The sequence below is a fragment of the Erythrolamprus reginae genome, chromosome 10 (genome assembly GCF_031021105.1).
Source record: "Erythrolamprus reginae isolate rEryReg1 chromosome 10, rEryReg1.hap1, whole genome shotgun sequence".
Taxonomy (NCBI): domain Eukaryota; kingdom Metazoa; phylum Chordata; class Lepidosauria; order Squamata; family Dipsadidae; genus Erythrolamprus; species Erythrolamprus reginae.
In genome coordinates this window covers 21352447-21372358 of record NC_091959.1, presented here as the reverse complement: position 1 = coordinate 21372358, position 19912 = coordinate 21352447, and the positions used below count along the sequence as shown (strand labels likewise).

The 19912-nt window shown below is 41.6% G+C and overlaps 1 protein-coding gene across 1 annotated transcript in view; it reads right to left on the bottom strand.

Annotated features, from left to right (window-relative positions):
* AGBL1 (AGBL carboxypeptidase 1) overlaps nucleotides 1-19912 on the bottom strand; it is a 376387-nt gene that overhangs the window by 8482 nt on the left and 347993 nt on the right. The window lies entirely within an intron of this gene.

Genomic DNA, 19912 nt, shown 5'->3' with positions numbered 1-19912 from the left:
TCATACAGAAGTATCTGCGAAATCAAAAGGCAGCACATTTTCTCCCCTGCTGTTTCCACACCACTTATTAAAATAACACTATTTTTAAAGCTGGATATCACACGCATCCAAAATGCCTTTTGCATGTCGCTCCTTCTATTAGAAGAACCAATCCACCAGGGGAAGGAGCCGGAGTCAGAAGTGACGCAGGCTATATTTGAATGTCAAAGTTTTAAGCCATCACCTGTATCCTCTGGGCTGAATCCCACAGAAGAAACGGCTGAAACAAATTCCAGAAAGGTTTTGCTGACCTTTTATTCAATTCATTTGATCACTCATAGTTTCCCTTCTCTTCCTCCCACCCTCCACCCAAATGCATGGGATTATCCAGAAGGCTTTATGTTAGATACATGTTCTTCATGGCATAAATTTGCTCAAAACCTTTAGAGAACGAGAAAGCAATTCTTACATTTAACAAACCTTTAGTGATCTAAATTATATATCGAAATGGGTCCAAGAAAGAAATAGCAAAATTTCAGGAGGAGCCAAAAATCAACAACAACAACCCTCAGAGGTTTATAGAAACTGTAGTTGTGTCTATGCTCTATTAATGCCTGGACAGTATTCGTACCTGGATGACTATCAGTCAGGTAAAGCTTAATTCTAATTAAAATCCAACTGGTGATGATAAGCAGGATGAAGTGTCTGGAAGAACAGAGCCAGATGGTCCCTTTTATCTCATTCTGAAGAATCTGGCCAAAATATGCATGTAAGGCTTAATGTGAAAGTTGGTTTTCATGCAGACCAACCCCCCCCAATTTGTTATTGCATCAGGCTATTACCAAATCATGATTCTTGCCTCAAAAAGAGTTGCTTGTAGCCCTTTACTTAAACTGGTGGGAAAAGAAACTGCCACAAATATTTGAATATGCATCATTATTTGATAATAATAATGCCCCAACTACTGTGTCAGGCTGAAGCCATCATTTGGAGTTAGAGACTTTGGCCTGCCACAGTAGAATGGTATCATTGTTACAGGGATGGGTAGTTGCATGAGTTACAACAAATTCCTTTTTTAGAGTCCAATGTCATCCTTTGTTCTGCACCAGCAGATGGGAGGTTGGTGGAATCCCTGCAACCGGACTGGTCCTCGTGATGAACTTGTGGGTGTAGGGATGAGAGATGATCCTTAACCTGGGTGGGTTGTCCAGAAGAGGTCGTGACAGCTGTCAGCCTGGATAGCTTCAAGGCAGGATTAGACAAGGATGCCAAGTGTATCATTGGTTATTGAAATGGATGTCCAAGTGCCACCTCTATGTTGGTTGAGGCAGGCAGGATTCCCTTGGGTACCATTTGTTGGGGGGTCAAGGGAAAGGGAGGGTTTTGCCTTCTCTTTCTGCTCAAGATCCCCATGGACAATTGGTGGGACAGTGTGTGACACAGAATGCTGGACTCAAAGGGCTTTGGCCCGATCCAACATGGCTCTTCTTATGTTCTTATGTGGGGTACAGGAAGGAAGGAAGTATCGGGATGGCTACAGTGTAACTAGCATGGCTCTGTTAATAAATGGAACCTTGGATGAGAGAAATGGAATGGAACTGATTTATTTCTCAGATGCTATTTGGAGAGCTGACACACCGTCTTTCATTTTTGCCTCCAGACTATAACTCCATTGCTTAGGTAAGCCAAACACCTTGGACATACAGTGGTACCTCGGTACTCGACCACAATTCGTTCCAGAAGTGTGGTCGAGAACCGATTTGGTCGAGTACCGAATTTATTTATCCCATAGGAAATAATGGAAATGGATTTAATTGGTTCCCAGCCCCTGTTAACTCGCTGGGAACCAATTAAATCTATTTTCTTTATTTCCAATGGGATAAATAAATTTGCTACTCCAAGCTGCAGGAAAGGTGGGGGCTGCTGCAATCCCGGCAGCTTTGGGGGGCTCTTTTCCTCATTGCTTCCTTTTATTACCTGTAAGCAGCTTCAAAAACTTTCTCCTCCCCTTTGGCTGCAACAGCGGCGGCTTCCCTACCAGTAGCAAGAGCGCCAGGAAGTCACGTAATGAAGGGAAGCTGCTGGAGCGGCAGCAACTGCTGAGATGGCTCCGGCGGCTTCCCTTCATCACGTGACGTTCCCGGCGCTGTTGCTACTGGAAGGGAAATCGCCGCTGTTGCAGCCACAGGGAAGGAGAAAGTTTTTGAAGCTGCTTACAGGTAATAAGAGGAAGCAATGAGGAAAGGAGCCCCCAGAAGCTGCCAAGATTGCAGCAGCCCCCACCCTTCCTGCAGCTTGGAGCTCTTAGAGAGCTCCTCAGCCCCCTGAAGCTGCCGGGATTACATTTCGGATAATGAGCAAAATTTTCTCTGGCTGTTCGGTATCTGAATTTTTGTTCAGATACCGAAGCAAATTTTTGCCGAAAATTTTGTTCGTTATCCGAAATGTACGAGAAAGGAAGCGTTCGAGTACCGAGGTACCACTGTATTTTCTTTTTTTGGAAACCACCCAACACTCATTACCCAGGATACCTGGGAAAATGGGGGTGGCTCCTTCCATGCATTTAGGAAGAATTTGGAATGGGGTGTGCATCCTTTAAATGTTTTGCTCATGTTTGTTTTACTTGGCGCCAAGCTAAGCACCAAGTCTGACACATTCCTGGGAAGCCTGGAGCCTCCTTCCTGCTGTGACAGATAGTATGAAAACCACTTGAGTTTCACAAAGTCTGATAAGCTGCTGGAGAAACTGTAAGGATGCTTGCACAACATATGGGCAGAAGGGAAAAGAAAGGAAATGGATTTCAATCAATTGTCAGGATTTGTTTTGATACAAGAGCGATGTTGACATATATGCTTGGATAGAACAAGACCAAGTATCGCAGAGTGCTGCATGACAAATTAAGAGCTTACTACAGACACGAAAACAATGAAAACAAGAGAAGAAACAGTGTTTGTATTTCTGCTCATCAGATTTCTGGATTTCACTCCAAATAAAAATGAAAGAGAAAAAAAATATTCTCAGGGAAACATACTTGCTAAAACAGCAAATATGAATGTCTCTGTGAAGGAAATCCTCATAGTGCATGATTAATAGGGCATTGCTTTCCGTTATTCATAGTGATGATTTTCCACATCATTAAAAAAAAATACATAAGCATTGCTTGTTTATCCTTAAAGATTGGAAAAATGTTTTTCCTCCTTGGCCCCTTCCAAACAATGTCAGTCACTATAGATGCTTGATTTGAAGAGGATGCCGTTTGATGCTCGGTCTCAGGCAACAACCCAGCTCTTGGCTCAAACAAGATTTCAAAACTTAAAAAGAAAGGAAGAACTCTAAGCAGATGGTAGCAATAATCAAGGTTCCTGCAGCTGGCAAATCTAACACCAAGGTTCAAGGAGGAAGATGGCTGCCATTATCAGATCCAGGGAACAAGGAATTCACGTAAGTTGGCCCAAGACAAGTAACTTTATGGTGAGACGGTCTGAAGCAGCGGTGGTTTTCTACAGTTTTCACCCAGGGATAGTTAAGTAAAGCAGTCTTTTTTAAAAAAAATGTGTAAAATAGAAATAAAATAAAATAGGAAATTACAGGAACAATAGGGAATGGGAAAAGGGGGTATGAAATACAAGAAGGAAAATAAAAAGAAAGAAAAGGAGGCATTGACTTCCAACTCCTCTTAGCACAATACAAGATAAATATGCTCCAGCCTCAACTTTTTGCTTTTACATATTAATATATCACTAGCCATTTCTATAATACCAAATCTTTCTGATCAACAAAATCAAAATCAAAGTTTCATTTCTTTTTTCATCACAAGCACAAATTCCAGAAATGATCTCCAAATAAGAACATATTTTCCTCTTTAAATAAAGCATTCGATTCAACCATTCCTGCTTCCTCGCTATGGAAATAATCTATATTTCTATTTACAGCTAGTAATTTTTGAAAACAAAGCAGTATTGATTTTGCTATGATCCAGACCAAAGCTTCAGAAATTTTCCTTGAATGGCAGCCACTTTTTAACCTGGCTAATCTCTGGTTATCCTTCTGTTACTATCTAGGTTCTTTTGGGAGGGGAAGGTCTTGCTTCCAGTTTTAGAGCAGAATTCTGTGAATCAGGGCAGGGACCAATACAGTCTGCTTTAAAACTTTCCATGCTGGTATCAGGGCTTGGTTCTTTGACATCTGAAACAATGGTGGGTTATAAATAATTTTGCTACTGGTTCGCATGCGCAGAAGCATACCGGGGGTGGGGGGGGTGGAGCCTCTCACTGCTGGTGCTGCCAGTTCTAAGAAGAGCTCTCTACATGGGGCTACCTTTGAAGAGTGTTTGGAAACTGCAAATTGTGCAGAACGCAGCCACACGAGCAGTCATGGGCCTGCCCAGGCATGCCCATGTCTCTCCAACACTCCGTGGACTGCATTGGCTGCCAATTGGCTTCCGGACGCAATTCAAAGTGTTGGTTATGACCTACAAAGCCCTACATGGCATCGGACCAGATTACCTCCAGGACCGCCTCCTACCGCATGAATCCCAGCGACCGGTTAGGTCCCACAGAGTTGGCTTTCTTCAGGTCCCATCAACTAGACAATGTCGTTTGGCGGGGCCTAGGGGAAGAGCCTTCTCTGTGGGGCCCACGGCGTTCTGGAATCAGCTCCCCCTGGATATTTGTACTGCCCCACCCTCCTTGCCTTCCATAAGAGTCTGAAGGCTTGGGGCTTCTAGACACTGCCCCCTGGCCGACAAATGTATTGTAGCTAGTTGACTGAATGGGGATGAGAGTTTTAATTGGTTTTAGCTTTTTTAGATTATGAATTTTAATTAATTGGATTTAGGATGTTATATTGTTTCTTTACATGTTGTAAGCTGCCCTGAGTCCTTGGAGAAGGGCAGCATATAAATCTAATCTAATATATATATATAACCTCTACTTATGAATGCCTCTACTTACAAACTTTTCTTAATAAGAACCGGGTGTTCAAGATTTTTTTGTCTTTTCTCAAGAATCATTTTCCACTTACAAACCCGAGCCGCCGAAACTGTAACCAGAAAAGGCAGGAAGAAGCTTCCGTGGGGCCTCTCTAAGAATCTCCTGGGAGGAAACAGGACCTCCATCCTCCCTGTGGTTTCCCCAATCACACACATTATTTGCTTTTACATTGATTCCTATGGGAAAAATTGCTTCTTCTTGCAAACTTTTCTACTTAAGATTCTTAAGTTAAGAACCTGGTAACAGAATGAATTAAGTTTGTAAGTAGAGGTACCACTGTACATGCATGCATACATACACACTCACACACCCACACCCAAATAAATAAGTAAGTAAGTAAGTAAGTAGGTAGGTAGGTAGGTAGGTGGGTGGGTAGGTAGGTAGGTAGGTAGGTAGGTAGGTAAGTAAGTAAGTAAGTAAACAAACAAACAAACAAACAAACAAACAAACAAACAAACAAACAATTTGGTCTGAGCCGGGAGCAACCCACAACTGATCCGAAAGGCTGGGATCACCAGCTGCATCATCTTCTGAAGAGGGCATTTCTTGTTAGGCCTTGACATCATCTCAACATGCGTATTCTTACCTTTCTTTTCTTTTCCTGGACGGACACACACACACACACACACACACACACACATCCCTAGCCAGAAAGTTTGTCACCTCTAGAAAGAGTGACTTTATTGGGTCATTTCATGCAATAGCCAATGTGGTGGAAATAACTCAGGAGGTGAGGCATGAACACTTTAGAGGAAGTCCCAACGGATGCACCTCAAGCATAGAAACCCTGTTAAGGTCACCCAGATTCACTATTAACATCCAGCCATAGGGGACTTCCCAGAGTCTCTCTTCTCTCCTGATTAGATTAAGAATTGGCGTTGCCTCATTGAGTTTATGAATGCTTGGCCAGATGTTGGCAAGGAATCAATGATCTTCACAGGTTCTGCTTTCTGAGACCTCTTCCTGTCACTCATAATGGGTACGATAGATATGTATCCTTCATCATAAAGCTCTCTGGGTTTGTATAGCTTGGGTAAAACTCCCCCCCCCAGGCCAGCCTTATCATTAGGCGAAACCATGCAGATGCTTCAGTAGCTATTCTAGGGAGTTATAAAAGATCAGCCAAATGCTTTATATAATTTACTATTATTTTAGCTTTACTACCAGGGAGGAACGAAGTTGTTTGTGGCATTGCCTGCCCCAGGTGTCCAAACACTAGGCACATTGATGTGGGGAGTGAAGTGGGGAGGCTGTGCTTCACAGACTTCTAATTTCCATATTTCATATTTAACTGCCTGACTTCACACCAGTGCTCAGCAGTAAATCTCAGCTCTCCAGACACTTAACCCCTTTTTCAAGAATAATCTTGCTTGGCAGAAGATTCTCAGACAGGACTTGGCTACGTTAAGACTCCTTATTTCAAAAAGACGCACATGCAGAGATGATTTGCTCTTTGTATCACAAACAAGTCCAAGCTTTTGTAAAACTCTGGGCTCCGGAATGTTTCTCCCACCTTTCTGAAAGGACGGGTAACTTGGCAATCTGCTTGGCAGACTGGAGTGTTTGAGATTTGTTTATGCCACTTTCTCTTTAGCCCAAGAAATGCTGCTTGCTTGCCAAGGCTCAGCCCATGCACTGACTATATTGCCAGCGATACAGACTGCACCAACAGTACCACTCTTTTGATGCGAGCCATCCTGCACACATATGTATATTTTTGTCTGTTCTGTTTGCCATATTTGGCAGAAAATAAATCAGAAATATGATCTTCGCCTTTTTTGGGTTAAGTCCTCTAAAGCAGAAATACTTTCTAGAGACCAAGGATTTGAGTTAGGAAGCTGTATTATGTGTGGGGTGGGGTGGGGAGATGGGGGTTGGTGAGGAGAAGTTCTAGAACAGTGATGGCGAACTTTTTTTTTTTGTCGGGTGCCGAAAGAGAGAGTGTGCACACCATCATGTGTGAGTGCCCACACCCATAATTCAATGCCTGGGGAGGGTGAAAATGCCTTTTCCTGCACCCTTGGAGGTCCTCTAGAAGCCGTAAATGGCCTGTTTCCCAACTTCTGGTGGGCCCAGTAGGCTCATGTTTCACCCTCTCCAAGCTCCAAAGGCTTCCCTGGACTCAGGGGAGGGTAAAATGCCCTCCCCCATCCCCCCGGAGGTTTTCTGGAAGCCCAAACGCCCTCCCAGAGCGCCTGTGTGAGTCAAAAATCATCTGGCTGGCACGCACATGCACACTGGAGCTGAGCTAAGGCAACGGCTCGTGTGCCAGCAGATATGGCTCCGTGTGCCACCTCTGGCACCCATGCCATAGATTCGCCATCACTGTTCCAGAACTTTCAATTGTAGAAACTGTGGAAATACACCTGTTTGCATCCCTCATGGGTTTCCCACATGAGGAGGGAAGGAAACTGCGTTGGCACTTTTAAGCAGTGATAATTATTTGTTTGTATCCTGCTTTATTATTTTTACTAATAACATGATGGAATGAATGGGAATGGTTGGTTTTAATATGAAGGGGTTATAGAGTCTAACTTATGTTTAGGTAATATTGAGATGTTAACATATTTTAATATTAGATTTTTTTATATTCTGTATTTGTTTATTGTGAGCCGCCCTGAGTCCCAGGAGAAGGGCGGCATAGAAATATGATTAAATAAATAAAACAATAAAACAATAAAACAATAAACCAATAAAACCATAAAACAATAAAACAAACAATTACATAAATACATAAATAAATAAATATATAAATAAATAAACAAACAGCACTGAACATATCCACATACCTCTTCTTCCTCCTATTTTCCTCACAACAACATCCCTGTGAGGTAAGTTGGGCTGAGAGAGAATGAGTAGCCCAAAGTTGTCCTGTCATGCCTAAGGGGGTGGGACTAGAACTCACAGCCTCCTGGTGATCGGCCCAAAGTCATCCATCTGTCTTTCATGACCAAGGCGGGACTAGAACTCACAGTCTCCTGGTGATTGCCTCAAGGTCATCCAGATGCCTTTCATGAGTAAAGGCGGGACTAGAACTCACAGCCTCCTGGTGACTGGCTCAAAGTCACCAGTCAGCTTTTATGCCGAAATCCTGGTGCTTTAACTACTAGACCAAAGTGGCTCTCAAAAAATCTTCCAAGTAATGCAAAAGAAAAAAAACAAACACCTATCCATGTTATGAATTATTCCACAACAATAATAAAACCGCCTATATCACATTTTAATAACCATTGATAACATTTTAGCAATAACACATTCGCCATTTGTACACAATTCCATTTCAACTTCCGTCTTACGATGTTCAAACCTAAAACATTCTTTTATCTCCTTTAAATCTTTCTAATGAGGAGACGTTTGGTGCTCTCTGAGCTTGGTGGCTTTCTGCCAGACATCTCGTTACCCAACTAGGTAATATCATCAGCACTGATGTTACCTAATTCAGGTAATGAAATGTCTGCAAGTAAACCACCATGCTTAGAAAGCACCAAGGACCCCCCTCATTCCAACCCTGAGCTACAATATTCTCCTCTATCAGTCTCCCTACTAATTGCACATAAGAAAACCATTGTCTGGGTTTTTTCCCTATTGCCTCTTTTCTTGTTTCTATGCTTGCACCAATAATGAAACCAACCATAGCTTAACAGGATGTATGAATCCACCCTACAGTGTTAACTAAGCTTTACTTAAGCTTTCTGCTCTGCAAACCTCGGCTGCCATGGGAAAACTGCTTTTGGAATGCTCAAGTTGTGAACAGTGGATCGAATTCTCTTTGTAGTTATAACCCCAGAGGTCCATAGGAAGCTAGATATGAGTCAAAGACCTCTCCTCTATCCCTAACTTCAAAAGGTTTAGAGATCACGGAATGTGGTCACAATACTACAAAGTCCATTAGGACTGGTCACTTCCGCATGTCACTGCAGGGGCAAGCAAGCACAAAGAATTAAGAGTACAAGGCAGTGCAAGCTGCATTTGTGCAAATACCACCTAAAAAGTACTAAAAATGGGTTACAAAGATTGGCGTCCTTTGACCCAGTCAGAAATATCATCACAAAGAATAGTTGGTACCTGGCTCAATAGTAGTAACTGTGAGAGGGATTTTGGTGTTCCTGGTAGACAATCATTTACTTACTTACTTACTTACCTACCTACCTACCTACCTACCTACCTACTTACTTACTTACTTACTGTTGTGTTTAGCTCTGGCCCAGCTCCTGCCCCAAGGACTGTGGATGTGGGGGAGACATCCACATGCTGCAGGCCTGTTTTGCCCCCCCCCCGGTGGAATCTGCTGATGAAGGCTCCTCTGACCAAGAAGACATGAGTGACAGGAAGAAGGAGGGTGTGGCAGACAGCTCAGAAGGAGATCAATTATCTAGCTCCTCCTTGGATTCAGAACAAGAGTTAATGATACAGCCAGGCATCCAGAGAGCGATGCATAGGCAACAACAACTGAGAGATTATTATCAAAGAAAATGAGGCCACCTGTGGTTGGGTGGGGCAGTGGTAATTAGTGAGGCTGCTATAAAGAGCAGCCTGTGGGTTTGGCCATTGTGGAGGATTATCTGATCGTTGTGTTTCGTGACTACTTTACTGACTTTGACCTTTTGTGTGCTGATTTTTCCCCGCTTTGAAACTAAACCAGGGCAAAGTGTGTTTCACTTTGTGAAAGAAGAAGGACTGTGAATTGCCTCAGAGCTGCAAGCTAAGTATCACAGAACTGATAAGGGACTTGTACAAATTGCCAGTTTGTTTGGAGACAAGTACTCTTTGCTATCCCAAAAGAGGGCTTGGTTTAAGTGAATTTTCATTATAAAGAACATTGTTTTGAATTTTCAAACGTATGTGTGTGTGAAATTGTATCTGTGCATTTTTGGGAGGATTCTACCAGAGAGCTCGACAGAACACTTACTTACTTACTTACTTACTTACTTACTTACTTACTTACTTACTTACTTACTTACTTACTTACTTACTTACTTACTTACTTAGACTTCTATGCCGTCCAATCTCCAAGGACTCAGGGCCGCTTATAACAATATAAAATTACCATATAAAATTACAAATAACAATAAGAAGTCAAGAAAAATATATAATTCTAAAACCCTAATTAAAACTCATAATAAAGCAACTCACCAGCACACATACATACCATTCACACAGTCATAACCATACAGGTGGTCAAGTTGGTGTTAATTTAGGGCCCCCAAGCGTGCCGGCATAGCCAGGTCTTCGTGGCCTTAAGAAATGCCAGCAGGGTGGGAGCAGTGTCGACATCGGATGGGAATCTATTCCAAAGAGCCGGAGTGGCAACAGAGAAGACTCTCCCCCGAGGTCCCACCAGTCTACATTGCTTGGCTGATGGGACCTGGTGGAGGCCAACTCTGTGTGCTCTAATTGGTCTCTGGGAGGTATGTGGCAGGAGACAGTCCCGTAAATAATCTGGCCCTAAGCCATATAGGGATTTATAGGTAATAACCAACACTTTGAATTGTGCCCAGAGACTGATAGGCAGCCAGTGCAGCTCACAGAGTATAGGTGTTAAATGGGTGTACCGAGGTGCACCCATGACAACTCGTGCGGCTGCGAGTTATATATGAGCCAGCAGTGCAATACAACTGCCAAAAAAAGCCAATACAGTCCTAGGTTGCATTAACAAAATAATAGAATCAAGATCACGTGAAGGATTGAATCTATTTATAATGCCTTGTGCAGACAAGAGCAACAAATGTGGAGTGTATTAAAATAAACTTTTGCAAAAAAAAAAAAAAAAGAGCGGTGGCTAAAACATATGAAGAAAGGTTGCAGGAATTGGATATGCCTAGTTTATTGAAAAGAAGGACTAGGAGTGACATGAGAGCAGTGTTTCAATATTTAAGGGGGTGTCACAAAGAGGAGGGGGCACCTTATTCTCCAAAGTACTTGAAGGCAGGACAAGAAGCAATGGATAGAAACTAATAGAGAGAACCAACCTAGAACTAAGGAGAAATTTCCTGACTGTCAGAACAATTAATCAGTGGAAAAACTTGCCCCCCAAGAAGTTGTGGATGTTTCAACACTGGAGATTTTAAGAAGATGTTGGATAACCATTTGTCTGAAATACTATAGGGTTTCTTTCTTGAGCAGGGTTTGGACTAGAAGTCCTCCAAGATCCCTTCCATCTCTGTTATTCTTTTAAAGAATTAATTCCCTTTCCTCTCCGCTAAATGATAATGCAACTGATATTAAATTTTATCAAAAAGACAATTGTGCTAGTCTCTATGCTGTACATATATGAAAGTATTAAACCATTTTAAAGCATAAGAACCAGAGCTGAAGTGGTGCCTGTTCAGGTTTTTTTTAAAAAGCCTCCATGTGATTGGTGTTTTTTATTAGCTCAATACAAATTAGGGCTGCTAATTAGTAATACGACAGGAGGGCAATATCCTTGTACTAAAAAGCAAATTTGTCCCTTTCTGGAATTGACTTGATTATGCCCAGGCATAATCAAAGGGCATGTTTACCAGCCCCGTATAAATCCTAAAACAATGAGCAGTCAAGATTTACAGTTTAATGAAAATAAGGACTAGGGGAGACATGATAGCAGTATCCCAATATCTCTGGGGTTGCCACAAACAAGAGGGTGTCAAGCTATTCTCCAAAGCACATCATGGTAGAATAAGAAGCAATGGGTGGAAACTAATCAAGGAGAGAAGCAACTTAGAACTAAGGAGAAATTTCCTGAAAGTCAGAACGGTTGATAAGTGGAATAGCTTGCCTCCAGAGGTTGCACATGCTCCAACTCTGGAAGCTTTTAAGAAGAGATTGAATAACAATTTGTCTGAAATGGCATAGGGTTTTCTGCCTAAGCAGGGGGTTGGACTAGAAGACCTCCAAGGTCCCTCCCAACCTTGTTACGCTACTCTACTCTACTCTACTCCCCGGAATTTCCTTGAGCATCGATGTGGATTTAATTGAGAGTGAAGGTTCGTTCTTCAAATTTGTGGGTTGGTTTCCAAATGTTTCATTACCAGGCTAGGTAACATCTTCAGCAGAGTTTAGGCGATGTCCTGTTTATAAGGGCTTCAGGTGTGGGTGTGTCAAGTGAGAGTCTTGTGATGGGTTTTGTAATAAGGAGATTACATCAGGTCAAGGTCATTGGGAGGTGATGGAGCTATTTAGAGGAGAGAAGTAGATAAAATGCACCATCAAAAAATAAGTTAAGTGGTAATACGTGTGTGTGTATGTGTGTGTGTGTGTGTGTGTGTGTGTTTGTACACATACATACATACATACATACATACATACATACATACATACATACATACATACATAAATTTGGAACCATTTTGAACTCATTTCCAACAGCTCCTTCTGGTTGCTCTCTTCAACATCCTTTCTGCCTCTCGTTGTGAAGAGAATCTGGAATTACTGAAGATCATATGATGGCAAGTATCCCAGTATTTGATAGCTGCCACAAAGAAGAGAGGGACAACTTATTTTCCAAAGCACCAGAAGGCAAGACAAGAAACAATGGATGGAAACTAATCAAGGAGAGAAGCAACCTGGAATTAAGGAGAAATTTCCCAACAGTGGGGACAAGTAAACAGAGGAACAGTTTGCCTCCAGAAGTTGTGGTTGCTTCATCAATGGAGGTTTTTAAGAAGAAAACTGGACAGTCACTTGTCTGAAATGGCATAAGGTCTTCTGCTGGACTAGAAGATCTCCAGGGTCCCTTCCAGCTCTATTTCATTTGATATCATTAGCATCAATGATGGGCTGCTACAGGTATGGTCAGGTACATAGAACCAGTAGAAAAAATTTGATTTTTTTTCTTTTTTTCCCTTCTGGGCTCTGGGTATGTTTTTTCTATCGCAGTAAATGAGGTTGAATGTGTATAATTTTAGAAGAGCTGTGCTTGTGTGTGTGTGTGTGTGTGTGTGTGTATACACATGCAGTTTATATAGTAGATAATGTACCATATATTTTTGTGTGCCTGGGTGTAATATGTATGTGGCATATATACATACAATTAAATAGTATATTTTGGATGTTCAGTAAGAGTAAATAGTAAGGGAAATTGTATCTCTTTGAGGTGAGGAGAGGCCAGGCATCCTAACCCTAACCCAAACCCTTGATGTGAGTGATGTCAAGTTGGCCACCTTTAAGCCAGTCACATGACCTTTAAGCCACCCCCGGTCACATGATTGTCAAGCTACTCCCGCCTGGTCACATGGCTGGCAAGCTACATCCATAAAATAAGCCACACCTACAGTGTGGTAGTAAAATTTTTTGCAGCCCTTCACTGATTAGCATGTAATCTATAGGCAGTTTAAGGAGCTGCCTCTTGTTTATTTATACCCCATCTTTCCATGCCACAGATGATCAACGTCACTCAGAAAAGCAAAGCCCCACATTAAAGCACAGAAAGACACGAATAAAAAATTTAAACAATATTGGTTCAGTTATCCCTAATAGACGATCCTTTATCATGCCCACAGATATGCTTTGTTTAAATGCAAGTCAGACTAACCAATCACTTGGTATGCATCAGAGCTACTTGCAGTAGGAACTGTGAATGCCACATGTTTTTTTTCAAAAAAAATCCACTGTGGATTTCTTTTATATCCCTTTATTGCCCTCGTGAATATTCACAAGCTGCAACAATAGTTCTACCATATTACCTTCAACTCTTTTAAAAATAATTGTCTCCAGCCAGAAATGAAGAATAATAGGCTGATCAATGATGGCGTATTCCTTCCACTTTCTCCCCCCACCCCATGTTCTTCAAACTTTTCAGCTTGCATCCTTCCCAAGTTTCCCGTGGAGCGGATGGTGCACTCAGGGTTACCTACGGAGCAACCACCATTGTTACAACATTGTGTGTTGCTCTTTGGGAAAGCACAATACGGTTAGTAGCTTGTGTCTAATTATTTGCAAATAAAAAAAGAGCTGAAAAGGACATATCCCACCACCCACCCCCAGCTCTGCATTTGCTAAAAGGTCATGGTGGAAGTGAGATTCCCCCCCCTCCCCTTTCTCTTTCCCACTGAAGAGCATTTTCAGAAGTTAATCATATTTGAACTTCATCATTAACTGCATGTTCTTCTTTTGCTATTTTCATTTTAAAAATCTCCCTCTCCCTCCCTCCCTCCCCCCTCTCTCCTGTTCTCTGCTTATTGTTTCAAAGGCAAAGACTTCCTGAATTTAAAGATTTTTTTTTTTTTTGCAAATCTTTTTATTGTTTTATAGATACATATATCACAATTTGTTTATACAGTTTACAGGTCTTATCCAACTTTTTTACCGGTTACAGTTGTTATATGGATAATATTAACTTAATACTATGCAATGCAAAACAGGGTAATTTAAAGATTTTTTTAAAGGGTTTAAAAAAAAACATTCTTCAAAACGCCAAGGCAAAATAAGTCCTTGGGACAGAAAACTGGTGAGCATAAATATGATTCTCTATTCACCTATTTGGATGTTGATACCATTTTCTTTACCCATATTCTGTCTTTAACCAAATCAGTTGGGTGTGCAATCTAATTTTTTTTCTTTTTATGACCCTTCAATTCTTTTCTTTGGGATGGGAGTGGAGCTGAGCATTTACTGGCTGGATGCCCTTCCTGATGTCTATGCAGAGTTAGCAGCAGATATTTCCTCTTTGTGCCCTCATAGACAATCACCTGTCCTTGCCTAGGATTGAACTCTCAACCTTCTGAGTGGGAGGTTAGGTTAGGTTAGGTTAGGTTTATTGGATTTATATGCCGCCCCTCTCCGCAAAGTCTTCGTCACTAGGCCACTTAGTGGCTAGTATCAGATGAAGAATCAGATACTGGGGATAAATTCCACTGTGTTCAAGGAAACACAATTCTGATATCCAGAAATAAACACCCATTATCCCAATCTTTGTCTGTATTCACACAACATAATTCCCTACAATTCGCCAAAGTGACATGTCATTTATTTATTTATTGGATTTGTATGCCACCCCTCTCCGAGGACTTGGGCCGGTTCACAACATATCAAAACAATAAACAATATACATATCTAAAAAATCCAATTAATATAGCTAAAAAATTAAAAAAACTCTAATAACATTTAAAATCATTGATTCATAATTCACACAGCAAGACTTACTACATTTGTTGGCCAGGGATCTAGGGTCTAATGGCCCCAAGCCTGGTGGCACAGATCCATTTTTAAACTTTTATGGAAGGCGAGGAGGATGGGAGCAGTGCGAATCTCTGGGAGGAGCTGATTATAGAGGGCTGGGGCCCCCACAGAGAAGGCTCTTCCCCTAGGTCCCGCCAAGCGACATTGTCTATGGCTTAACATCATTAACCCAATGAGCTAGAGTCACATGATGTTCTAAACCAGGGACAACAAACTCAAGTCCTGGGGGGCAGATCAGGATCCGTTGGCCTGCAGGACCACCCTGCAAACAACCAAGGATCAAGCGGCAGTGCCTCTGCCAGTGAAAATGGAGCTCAATATGGAAAATGGAGCTTGGACGGGCTCTCCCAAGCACCATTTGTACTGACAGGGGGTTGCAAAAGCCCATCACAGCTGAAGACGGAGCTCACAAGCCCATTTTCGCTAGCAGAACACTTGGGCCACCACAGCACGAGTGATGAACTGGCCACACCCAGCCTGGCCATGCTCACCCCAGCCTCCCGAGGTCAAATACACCCCTGATGCAGCCCTCAATGAAATTGAGTTTGACGTCCCTGCTCTCAACCATAAACTAGTCATTCGCTCAACTTTGCACACCATGTGAGATCCGACTAAAATGTGGTTAGCTGATTTATGGTCAGGTGCAAAAACCAGAACCCTACATGAAATTCCAATTTAACTGATTTATTACCACTCATGCCTATGCCCAAAAATCCACTCAACTAATGGTTAGCACTATTTTGATGCTGGATAAAGGACAACAGATTTCAAAAGACCTGAGACTTAGTTCTGTTTATAGTGCCGTAGAGACTGTAGGCTGATTCTTCTCTTGACTTCTCCCCCAAGGTTCTGCCACATTTTCTCCTCCATTTATAGGTTCAGCCAAGAAGTTTTAAGAACATTATCTCTCTCTTGAACAGAGGGATCGTAGTTTAAAGGATATATTTTAAAAATAATTCTAAGCTGAAAAACAGAGTGATGCCTCTGTGTTGAAGGCAAATGTGGTATTGTTTACTCTCCTTCCCTCGTTCTTTCTCTAAAGATGAAAAAAATCCACTTGCTTCTTTTCCATACATTTACATTTATTTTCCATACACAGAGAGAGACAGAGAGAGAGAGAGAGACAGTCAGAGACAGAGAGACGGAGGGAGGGAGTCAGTCAATCAGTCAGTCAGTCAGTCCTTCAGTCAGAGGTTCTAGCAAATATTCTGTGAACTTTTGTTCAAGTGAAATAAGCCACTAATCAGTGCCGAGCAACATGTTAACTCTCCAAATCCTGAAGCCCCCTTAATCCCATGCTAGTGATGCTAATTAGCATTGTCTTGAATTCCACAACTTCTGAGATAGACTACAGTTCAAGAGCAGTTCGGTTCCTTCTTCCACTTTTTGAGATGAGAGTAAAAGGCAAACAATTAGGGGTCGATTGATAGAAATTGTAATAAAACAAGGCTATGAAACAGAGTTGGCCTTCTCCGGATCCCATCAGCTAGACAATGTTGTCTGGTGGGGCCCAGGGGAAAAGCCTTCTCTGTGGTAGCCCCAGCTCTCTGGAATCAGCTCCCTCCAGAGATTCTCACTGCCCACACCCTCCTCGCTTTTCACAAGAGCCTCAAAACTCATTTGTCACCAGGCATGGGGCAATTAGATCAAGTCCCCTTCCCTTGTTTATGAGATGTAATGTGTGGTTGTGAATGAATTGGTTGACTGATTTTAATATATATGGGATTTTAGTAGTAATTTTAATTAATTACATTCGTTTTGTTTTTGTATCATGTGAGCCGCCCTGAGTCTTCGGAGAAGGGTGGCATACAAATCTAATTATTATTATTATTAATAATAATAATAATAATAATGTCATCATCATGGTTCTCCCACTGTGCATGGTATGCTTACAGCAACTACAGAGCAAGAGAAAGAGAAAGAGAAAGAGAAAGAAAAAGAGAAAGAGAAAGACACACAGAGAGAGAGACCCACTCCCATCTATCACTGAAGATGTTATCTAGCTGGGTGATGAAACAACCAAGCTCAATGAGAACCAGGGGCTCCACCCTGAGCAACAAATATTCTGTTCTAGCAGAACTACAGGTCAATAGAAAGCTAGGAAATTTATTTATTTTATTTATTTTTATTTTATTCTTTGTCCAATATACAATACATATGGAAGAGAGTAGGCATTAAGTCTTCGGACAGGGGCGGCATACAAATCTAAGTAATAAATAAATAAATATATATATATAAAGATAGAAGGAAAAAGAGGATATATATGATATAAGAAATAAGGAGAGAATATATATGATATATGTATGTATATATATGTAGATAGATAGATATATGTAGATATATAGATATATAGATATATAGATAGATAGATAGATAGATAGATAGATAGATAGATAGATAGATAGATAGATAGATAGATAGATAAGGGAAGGGAAGACAATTGGACAGGGGACAATAGGCACATCAGTGCACTTATATACGCCCCTTACTGGCCTCTTAGGAACCTGGAGAGGTCAATTGTGGAGAGTTTAAGGGAGAAATGTTGGGGATTGGGAGTTGACACTATTGAGTCCGGTAATGAGTTCCAGGCTTCGACAACTCGATTGTTGAAGTCGTATTTTTTACAGTCAAGTTTGGAGCGGTTAATATTAAGTTTGAATCTGTTGAGTGCTCTTGTGTTGTTGCGGTTGAAGCTGAAGTAGTCGTTGACCGGAAGGACATTGCAGCATATGATCTTGTGGGCAATACTTAAATCATGTTTTAAGCGCCGCAGTTCTAGGCTTTCTAGACCCAGGATAGTTAGTCTGTTTTCGTAGGGTATTCTGTTTCGAGTGGAGGAGTGAAGGGCTCTTCTGGTGAAATATCTTTGGACGTTTTCGAGAGTGTTGATGTCTGAGATGTGGTGTGGGTTCCAGACAGATGAGCTGTATTCGAGAATGGGTCTGGCATAGGTTTTGTAGGCTCTAGTCAGTAGTGTGAGGTTGCCAGAGCAGAAGCTACGTAGAATCAAGTTAACAACTCTGGAAGCCTTTTTGGCGATATTGTTGCAGTGGGCTTTAGCACTTAGGTCTTTTGATATTAGTATTCCAAGGTCTTTTACTGAGTGTGGGTTGGCTGCTAGAATTTGTTTATTCAGTTCATATGTGAGGTTTGGATTCTTTTTGCCGATGTGGAGGGTAGAGCATTTGTTGGTTGATATTTGGAGTTGCCAAGTGTTAGACCAATCTGAAACAAAGTCAAGGTCTTTTTGGAGAGTGAGTGTGTTGTCAGTGGTGTTGAAAAGTTTCACATCGTCAGCAAAAAGCACACAGTTGCTTGCAATATTATCACAGAGGTCATTGATGTATAGGATGAAAAGAGTAGGACCTAGTACGCTGCCTTGGGGAACGCCGCTTATGACAGGGACTGGGGTGGAAATGGCGCTTCCGATTGTGACAACTTGTTGCCTGTTTGACAGGAATGCAGTAATCTAGTTGTGGAGGAGTCCTGAGATTCCGTAGGATTTGAGTTTTAGGAGAAGTTTGTCGTGAACTACTGAGTCAAAGGCTTTGCAGAAGTCAATATAAATTGCATCAATGGATTTTCCTTGATCAAGGTGGTTAGTCCAGATGTTTTTGCAGTGAAGTAGTTGTAGGTTGCACAATAGTTTCTTTCTGAATCCAAATTGTTTTTTTGATAGTAGGTTATTAGATTCTACATAAATGGTGATTGATCGGTTTATAATTGATTCCATGATTTTACAAGGGACGCAGCATAGTGATATTGGTCTGTAGTTGTCAACTAGTGATGGGTCTCCTTTTTTGAAAATGGGGATGACTACTGCTTTTGACCACAGCTTGGGGAGAGTGCTGGTCCTGAAGGATTTTTGGAAGATAATGCTTAGGGGTTCAGCTATGGCAGAAGAAAGTTTTCTTAGGAAGTAAGCACAAAGACCGTCTGGTCCAACAGATAGGGAAGGTTTGAGGTCATTGATTGCTTTTTCAACGTAGTCTATAGTGAAGGTGATTTGGGCTAGGTTTTTTAATGAGTTTGGAATGCGATTTGCGAAGAAGGGGGATGAGCCGATACTGTTAACAAAAACAGATCCAAAAAAGGAGTTGAAGAGGTTAGCTTTGGATGGGTCATCGTGGTATTCTTTGTTGTTGGGTCCTACGAGAGGTGGAATAGGTCTGGAGTCGTTAAGTTTGTTGTTGACGAAGTTTTAGAAGGCATGGTTAGATTTGGTGCGTAGGAGGTTTTCCTCTTGTTCACTGTGATAGTTGAGACATTCTACTTTTATTTGTTGGCATATGCTTCTGTAGCGGCTTTTAAAGTTGGTTACTGGGCCTTTTTTGTTTCTACGCCAGAGGGATCTTTTTTTGGTTTGTAGTTTCTTTATCGATACTGGTACGTTATTTTTTCGTTTTCTTCTAGGAGAGGTGAGTGGAACATGCAGATCTATAAGTCTATTAATTTGGTGTAAGAACGTGTTGTAGAGGTCATCAATGGTGATGCATTTAGAGAACAAGGATTGCCAATTAATAAATGAGAGATTGGCGTCTATGAGTTCATAGTTGGCTTTCCTGAAATTGTACTTAGGCGCGGCATACTTCAGGTGAGTGTTTAGATGATGTAGGTTGAGGTTGAAGTTGATCGTGCTGTGGTCGCTGTTGGAGAAGGGTTCTTTTATGTGCAGTCCATAGATAGCACTTTTGCTGTTGCAGAATATGAGATCGAGACAGTTGTTGAGTCTGGTGTTGTTTGATACTAATTGTTCAAGTCCTAGGCTGGTGACGGTGTTATAGATG